Source organism: Hyaena hyaena, unplaced genomic scaffold (genome assembly GCF_003009895.1).
Source record: "Hyaena hyaena isolate Hyena2069 unplaced genomic scaffold, ASM300989v1 scaffold_399, whole genome shotgun sequence".
In the NCBI taxonomy this organism is placed as follows: domain Eukaryota; kingdom Metazoa; phylum Chordata; class Mammalia; order Carnivora; family Hyaenidae; genus Hyaena; species Hyaena hyaena.
The window spans coordinates 1,341,795-1,350,308 of NW_024081033.1; positions in this window are offsets into that span (position 1 = coordinate 1,341,795).

Sequence of the window (8,514 nt, forward strand, 5' to 3'; positions counted from 1 at the left end):
GACCCTCTGGTGCCTTCCGGTGTGTCAGTCTCCAAGTTCAAGCTCGCTCTGCTATTTTAGGTCGCTGAAATTCAGTGTAAGTGAATACCAGAGAGAGAGGATCCAGGGGGGGCGAAGAAACCATGGTGAGGATCCTCAGTGCTTCTGGGAGGCACTGAAATGTGAAATAATTAACCTTTGGAAAGCCCGCGAGGTGACTTGGTATTTTTCCACCCCACTGAGGCACAAAGGTTAATTAGTTTTCCCTGTATGTGGGAACCAGACCTACAATTTAGATGTGATGGCCAGACGCCCCTACCTCCTCAGCAGGCGTGGGATGGGGGGTATCCTCTTTGTTGGGGTCACCCCTCCCCACACACAGGGCTGGAGCTCTGGGAGAGGCTCCTATTCCCTCTCTTTCATCCTCTACCTTTGACCCCCCATGACACCCCCACGGGTGCCTCTGTGGTCTGCCAGAGGTGCCTTCCGGGACCTGCTCCGGGGCCCAGCTCTCTTCCTGCGGGTGACCTCCACAGGCGCCCCTCTGGGGCTGGTGTCATTTTCTGGCTTGGCCTTGTCAGTGTCGCCAGCCACCCTCACAGACATGGAATTCCGGAGAAGAAGTGATGTGGACCCGGCCTCCAGGCCAGCTGGCTCAGCGCCCGGGCAGCCCTGCGGGGAGTGTCCTCTCTGTTCCCAAGGAGGCTCCAGCGGGGAAAGCATCTCTCAGACCTTGTTCTTCTACTACGAATAATCAGTGGTCTGGTTTTCAGTTGACTGTGAAACGTGGCACTGGACTCCTTTCCGCACCCGGAGCTGATCACAGAGCTCGCCACTTTCTTGTCGCTCAATAACTGCAGTTCTCTGCCCTGACTGCACAACGGAATCACGCAGGGTGCTTTAGAAAACACTCACGGCTGGGCCGCCTGGGTGGCTCTCTTGGTGAAGCATCTGACTTCAGCTTAGATAATGATCACATGGTTTCATGGGTTTGAGCCCCGCATCGGGCTCTGAGGGTGACATTCTGCCATATCGTGGTTTTTTAACCCTCCGTGAGCAGCTCTCCTGCGGAGCCGGCGCTGAGGGCCACTGCCCGGGAAATACACCGACGGGTCTAACACGGAGCCCCATCGGAGACGCTGCTTCAGTCTCAACTGTCTGCAAAGTGCCATTTGGGATGTTGCAATTATCCTTCATTCCCCGGAGTAGCTATTCTCTGCTGCTGTTACTTCGCCATGCTCCCTACTCCGCCCTGACTTCTGAGCTCCCCACCTCATGATCCAGCCCCCAGCGCAGAGCCCAATGCCAGGTGCCCACGCTGGCCCAGATCCTGCCTCTTGTCACAGCGCTGTACCTGGGATTGAGGAGCCTCAGTAGATGGACTGCACCGGGCTCAAGACAGTGCCAGCCCTACGTGCCCCTCCACCTCGCCCTTCTGGGAGGGGGTCTCAGCCTAAATATACCTTTCCCCTCACTCCCTGCCGGTGTGGACACGTGTGGCCCAGGGCTCTCATCCGCCCCCCCCCCCCCCCCCCCCCCCCCGTGTCTGCAGGAATTGAAGCTGTGTTGGCTCAAAGGGCACAAAGAGCTTCCAGGATGTCCCCCAGGAAGACCATGTCCTCCCTTCCTTTTGCCTGCTGGGACCCTATCGCAGGTGGGGGCACGTGCACACCCTAGTTGTCTCAGGGAGCGGCAGCTGTCATTAGGGCAGCCACCAGCCCCTCGCATCTCCCCTCACTCCAGTTCCTCCCTGGGCTCCGTGGCTCCGTGCATCACTGCAAGTGACAAAATGACACTGGCATGAATCAGAGCAGGTTCTAGGCTCAATAGTTCATGGTGCAGGCTCATCAAAGACGGGTCCCTAACATGGAACTGATCGACTCAGGAATCACCGATCCGAGTAGGCAAAGAGGGCCTTACCACGGCTCCACCTTCGGGCTCCCCACGGAGTTCGCCCGGTTGTTTCTGAGAGAAGCAGGGTCTTGTTACAGGAGTTCCTAGGAGAGACCCTGTTATGGGTGGAACTGAGCCCCTCACCAAATTCAGACATTCGAGTTCTAACCCTCAGTACTTCAGAATGTGACCTTGCTTGGAAATAGGGACTTTGCAGATGTAATTAGTTAAGACAAAATTGTTACTAGATTAGAATGGACTTCAGTCCAGTATAGCTAGTGTCCTTATAAGGAGGGAAATTTGGACACAGAGATACACACACACAGGGAGAAGGCCATGTAACAAAGGCAGAGACCAGAGCGCTGCAACCGTAAACCAAGGAACACCAAGGATCACGAATAACCATCAGGAGCCGGAAGAGGCAAGGAAAGGTCTTCCCCTACGTGTTTCAGAGGGAGCACGGCCCTGCCAATGCCTGCTTTCAGATTTCTAGACTCCAGAGCTATGACAGGATGAGTGTCCACTGTTTTAAGCCACCTGGGTTGTGGCACTTTGTCATGGCAGCCCCAGGAAACCCAGACTAGAGGTAACCCCCAGCCCAGCTGTCAGTTTCCCTCTGAGTGAATTTCTGTAGGTTAGTGTGCTTCACATCTCAACAACCAAATCCCATCTAATTGATTTGTGCAACGAGGGGATTTTTTTTTCTCCGTCTCAAATTACTTGATAGAAAGAGATACCCCTGTAGATAGTTAACCATCAGATGAATGTGTGCGCATGGAGAATTCTACACGGGCCACATGTGCTTCTGGGGCAGGCGGGAGATGGCTTTATAATCCCAGAGGGAAGGCTCTGCCTTTCATCTAAATGTATGCCTTCAGCTCACTTCCTGGTTTTCCTAGAACAAAATGATTCTTTACATGTGTGTATCGGAAGTAGATTTTATATCAGAGCTAGCCTCAACAATGACATACCAGGTTTAGCCTCTTGAGGCAAAAAGCCTCTCAGCGGGTTTTAGAATCTAGTATACTCTATCAAGATTTCAAAATTTTTCATGCTGAGTTATAGCCAGGGCATCCAGTGTGGGGGTGGGGTCGGGGGGCTAGCTGTGGGTGTATGACAGTTTAATATAGCCTTCGTAAAGTAGTCTGGAATCTGGTCCTCAGACAATGATTCTCCAATTCCTTTCCCAATGTACTTCTTGTCACTGAGGGCTTTCCAGGTGGACAAGCAGCTGGAATCAGCATTGCTCAGCACTGCCCCCCCCCCCAACGGAACCAGAAAAATGATAAATTCCTGTGAGTCCCGGTACCAGATCTCCCAGCCTGGCAGGTACTGGCGCTGTCAGAGAGAGAAGAGAGAACCACACACTCTTGCTTGGGTTTCTCCCTCTAGGGAAAAAAAAGCCACAAAGAATCTTGGATGCCCAGCTCAGTCAAGTTCAGTGGGCATGTGTTCTATGCTAATCGATACTCAATTTTGCCATCCGGGAGGGTGCTGTTTTGAGCAGCTGTATGTCTATAGGAAATATAAAGTAATTTATTTTTATGTTGAAAACTTCAATATTTGATATACATTCTATCAATATTGCCTCCCTCCCACCACGCTTCTGCCTCTAATGTTTAATTGTAATGAATTGTAGTTGCAACAGATTAAATCAATTGAGACTGAAAAATGAGATGTAAAAAAAAAGGTGGAAAAGCATATCTTTTGTGGTCAATGTTAATCTTGCAAAGGATTTTTTTTTTCTCTAAGGAAGTCTGCCAAGAGCAAAGAAGACAATGAGGATAGAAAGTGACTCACTGGATCAGCAGCTTCAGAGAAGTAGGAAAGAGATGGAATTAGCCCTTGTGTTTTGGCAAAGAGAAGAAAATCAAGAGGTTGGCTGGAGGCCCCCGGAAACATGTCCTGTGAGATGTGAAGGAGGAGTGTGTGTGTGACCAAGGGGGTCAGGAGGATGGAGGGCCATGCTGCTTCAGAGGGAGGGTCATCCGGGCCTCCAACAATGTGGCCCCCACCCTGTCACACCTTAGCTCCCAGCAGGGCTCCTTCCTTTTCCTGGATTAGCTTCCTATTCCGGACTCAACATTCAATGCTCCCTTTAAGTTGATAAACTCTCCAAGATGTGACTATTCTCTACCCGCTTCGCTTCTGCTTGGATTGTCACAGACATGACCTGTCAGAGGCTGGAAGGCCATGTGGAACCTACGTGGTGAGAAGATTGGCTATGTGGGGTCACTCACCAGGGACCCCCAGCACTTAGCTCACCAGGCTAAGAAAGCTGAGGCTACAGGATGCTGTCAAAACAAAGTCTCGCCAGACTTTCTTAAGTAATCATGGCCTGGAATTGTCCCAAGCATTTTGCAACCCCCTTCTGCCACCACTCCTTGACCTTCAAAAAAGGTCTCAGTAATAAGAAGGAAGTCATTTATGTATCTGTTTCACAGTTGTCACATACCTGTGATGATGTCTGGTACTGGTGGTCATATTCAAGGATGCTTCATGAAGACAGACAAGTTTCTAGTCTCATGAAACTGCAGCCTGATGAGGGAATGTTGAACAAATAAGCTAGATCGTTTCACATGTTAATAAATTCAAATGCAGTGATGTAATACAGGGTGCCTTTGGACGGCCCACCTCAGTTTGATTGGTCAAGAAGACCCTTCTGCAGAGGTGACATCTAAACTGAGGTCAGAACAGAGAAGGAGGCAGACATGAGAATGTCTAAGCCAGAGTGTGAGGTTGGGGGAGAGCCGCAATGAGGGGCCTAAATGGGGAGACGCATGGTTTGTTCAGTGGGATGTGACTAGTGACTCCTAGCAGGACTGATTTTGGCCCCCAGGAGATATTGGCAGTGTCTGGAGACATTTTGGTTGCCACAGTGTGGGAGCTGCTGCTGGCAGCTCAGGGAGAGGGCCAGAGATGGCTCTAAATGTCCTTTGATGTCCTTCATACACAGAGATATTTTGGGACCAAAATGTCACTGGTGCTGAAATTGAGAAACCCCGAACTAGAGGCTGTGCATGAAGGCATGGGTGGACAAGCTATGGTGGAGAGGTCATAGGTCATATTGGACCCTTGGGCGCTCATGACGAATTTGAGCTTCATTCCAGGGTGATGACCACTGGAGACTTCTCCTTAGGAGCCCCGCATGGTCTCCCACACTTTTTTCTTTTAGTTAGGCAAATACTACCTTTGGAAAGTGATAGTTGAGGTGGGAAGGAAGTGGTACATGATTTGCAGCTGTGGTAGTTGAGAGTGTTTACTATGATCACACTCATAAATTCATGCTTGTTAAAATCAGAGACATCATCAAGGAGTTGACTGCTTTCAGATGAAGTGTGTCTGTTGCTTGCATAGAGATGTTGAAAGGATTACTTAAGCTTTGCATGGAAACTGTACCCTCTGTATGAGACTTTAAAGTCTAGTATAATAAAGGCATTGCATGATTTAAGAGAAAACATGATGCATATCTTGTTTTTTAATGTTTTATTCATTTCTAGGAGAGAGAGACAGTGTGAGCAGGGGAGGGTCAGAGAGAGAGGGAGACACAGAATCTGAAACAGGCTCCAGGCTCCGAGCTGGCTGTCAGCACAGAGCCCGAAGAGGGGCTCAAACCCACGAACCGTGAGATCATGACCTAAGCAAAAGTCGGACGCTTAACCGACTAAGCCACCCAGGCGCCCCTACGCATATCTTTTTAAATGGACCATGATTGATGCATAAGTTGTTCTCTGTAGACTGTGTGTGTTGGGGGTCTCCTTTATTTCTGCAGTTTCAAAACAGGCATTGGCGTACATTTTCATTCAAAACGCGAGGTCGAAGACACAGTTTTTTTGAGAAAAGCTCTCAGCTCGATGCCCCCCAACAAAACGCATAGTTGAAAAAATTGAGGGGCATCGAGGAAACAGCGACAGTAAAGGAAGACAGACAGACAGACATGCTGAGCGGTGACTGAAAAGCCGCGGTGAAGCAGCACGTGGGGAAGACGCTCAGTAGAAAGCTCTGCCTGCTCCCTTGTTCCCCCCAGATTCCTTTCTCCCCTTTCCCTTGGCACGCTGGTGTCACACCCTCTCCTCTGTGGGGTCCTGTCTGACCCCTACATCTCTCTTCCCCAGAGTGTCTGTCATGTTTCCCATTTCCTCATGATCTCGAGTGTAAACAGCAAGCAACTTGAATGAAGAATAAAGTAATGACGATAGGCTAATTTAATCAAGAGTTGTTAGGGGCGCCTGGGTGGCTTAGTCGGTTAAGCGTCCGACTTTCGCTCAGGTCATGATCTCGCGGTTCGTGGGTTCGAGCCCCGCGTCGGGCTCTGTGCTGACTGCCAGCTCGGAGCCTGGAGCCTGTTTCAGAGTCTGTGACTCCCTCTCTCTCTGACCCTCCCCCGCTCACGCTGTCTGTCTGTCTCTCTCTCTCTCTCCTAGAAATAAAAAAAAAAAAGAGTTGTTAATTTATAACATTTGCCATCATCTTCTGTGGTCACACTTGCATTCTTTAAAGCGCGCCAGTGCCTGCGCAGCAGGCCACGCCCAGTGGGCGTAGACTTCCGGGAAAGGCTGAGGCGGGCGCCTCGTTGACTTCCGGTCTTTGGTTGCCGCGCGCTCGCTAGGCAGGCGTCACCGATAGGCCTGCAGGGGTCTGGCAGAGAGTGTGAGTTAGTGACGCAGACCACGTGTAAGACAGCGGTTAAAGAAGTTGTGCTGAACTGGAGAATCAAGGGCCCTATGAATGCAGCACCTGCCACTCAGTTTCGGCTGTGGGCTTCTTCCGGTGCGGCCAGAGCCCCCCGTGGGTCAACAGCGGTTTCCAATGGAAACTTCCTTGTGCAAAATCCCCTCAGCTGTAAAATTCAATGCAGGCCACCTGTGGGACTCCCTAGACCCCCCCCCCCCCCCCCCCCCCCCCCCCCCCCCCCCCCCCCCCCCGTAGATCTGGCCTCTTCCAGATGAGGAGTGGAGGCAGCGACGTTCGGGAAATCCCACGCGTCCTGCCCCGGCGCCTCCATCAGGACCCACACCTGCTGCCCCTCAGACCCAGGTCATGTGTGTGCGCCCCCCAGGCTTCGCCGGCACCCTGTTTGCCTTCTGAGGAGCCCAGCCCCAGGACCCAGCCCGTGGGCACCCCCCATGGTGTTCCGAGGAGGGAGCGTTCCCTGCTGGCGGGGCTCAGGCCCCCACAGCAGGGCGCCGGGCGCCGAGGCTGCGCTTCCGGGGCAGCTGGAGGAACCAGCGCGCAGCCGCCGAGGCAGGACCGGCCTGGGGGAAGCGAGTAAGTGCCTGCGTTTTGTTCCGTGTGTGAACAACTGTGTGTGGTTGGTTGATTATGTTGTCTTGTTTCCTACCCTCCTGCCCCCAGGCACCTATTGTGTGAAGGGCACTAAGTGGAGGAAGCCTGGATCTTTCTGGAGAGTAGTGTCCAGGATGGGAAACCCAAGAGGCCGAGAGGACTACCTAGGGCCTGGGTACCCTTAGTCCCTCTGGGCTTCCAGGAGGGGATTGTCCCCTGGGCCCAAGTTTTGCCGGGAAGGCATTTCATTCGGTGGGAAAGCTGCTGGATCTGGTGTGAGACCGTCTTCCCCGCCTAGAGGGGTGCCAGGGCGAGGACTGGGGAGCCTGTGTGTGCCCTCGAGCTGTGGGCTGGTCTCCGCCAGCACCCCGTGGGTCTAGATCTGAGTGTGTCCGGACCGTGGCAGAGCCAGGGCACCCTCTCCTTTAACTGTCGGGGGGCTGCTCAGGCGAGGGTGACCCGGTCTGTGCTTTGCACGGCTGTAGGGGCAAGTGGTGCCTGGAGAGCCCTGAACTCAGGTCTGGAGGAGGGGGATGATGGAGGATGGCTGCGGTAGGGGCTGAGGGCCGCCGAGCTGACAGCAAAGGGCGTATGGGGGCACCCCTACAGGGCCCCTGCCCGCCTGCTGCATGTTATCTTCCGATTAAAAAAATACAGTCCAGGGGCACCTGGGTGGCTCCATCGGCTAGGCGTCTGACTTCAGCTCAGGTCATGATCTCCCCGTTAGTGAGTTCGAGCTCCGCGTTGGCTGTGTTGACAGCTCAGGAGCCTGGAGCCTGCTTTGGATTCTGCGTCTCCCCCCCTGCCCCTCCCCTTCCCTGCTCGTGCTTTGTCTCTCTCTCAAAAATAAATAAACATTAAAAATGAAAAAATAGAGAGGCGCCTGGGTGGCTCAGTCGGTTAAGCATCGGACTTCGGCTCAGGTCATGATCTCACAGTTCGTGGGTTCGAGCCCCGCGTCAGGCTCTGTGCTGACAGCTGAGAGCCTGGAACCTGCTTTCGATTCTGTGTCTCCCTCTCTCTCTCTGCTCCTCCCCCATTCATTCTCTGTCTCTCAAAAATAAAGTTAAAATTAAAAAAAAGAAAAAGAAAAAATAGAGTCCGAAAGAAATGCATGTGGGTGGCAGCCTCTTCTACACTTTGAAATACACAGAAGGTGTGTAGATTCACAACCTTCTCAGGAGCTTCCCAGGTATAACCTGATATTGACCCCCATTGGCAGAGGGCAGGGAGAGATGGAGAAAAGAAGCAGTGCACTCTATGTTGGTAGGTGGTGATCTTAACAATACCAAAGGATGGGGTGCCTGGATGGCTCAGTAGGTTAAGCATCTGACTTCAGCTCAGGTCATGACCTTG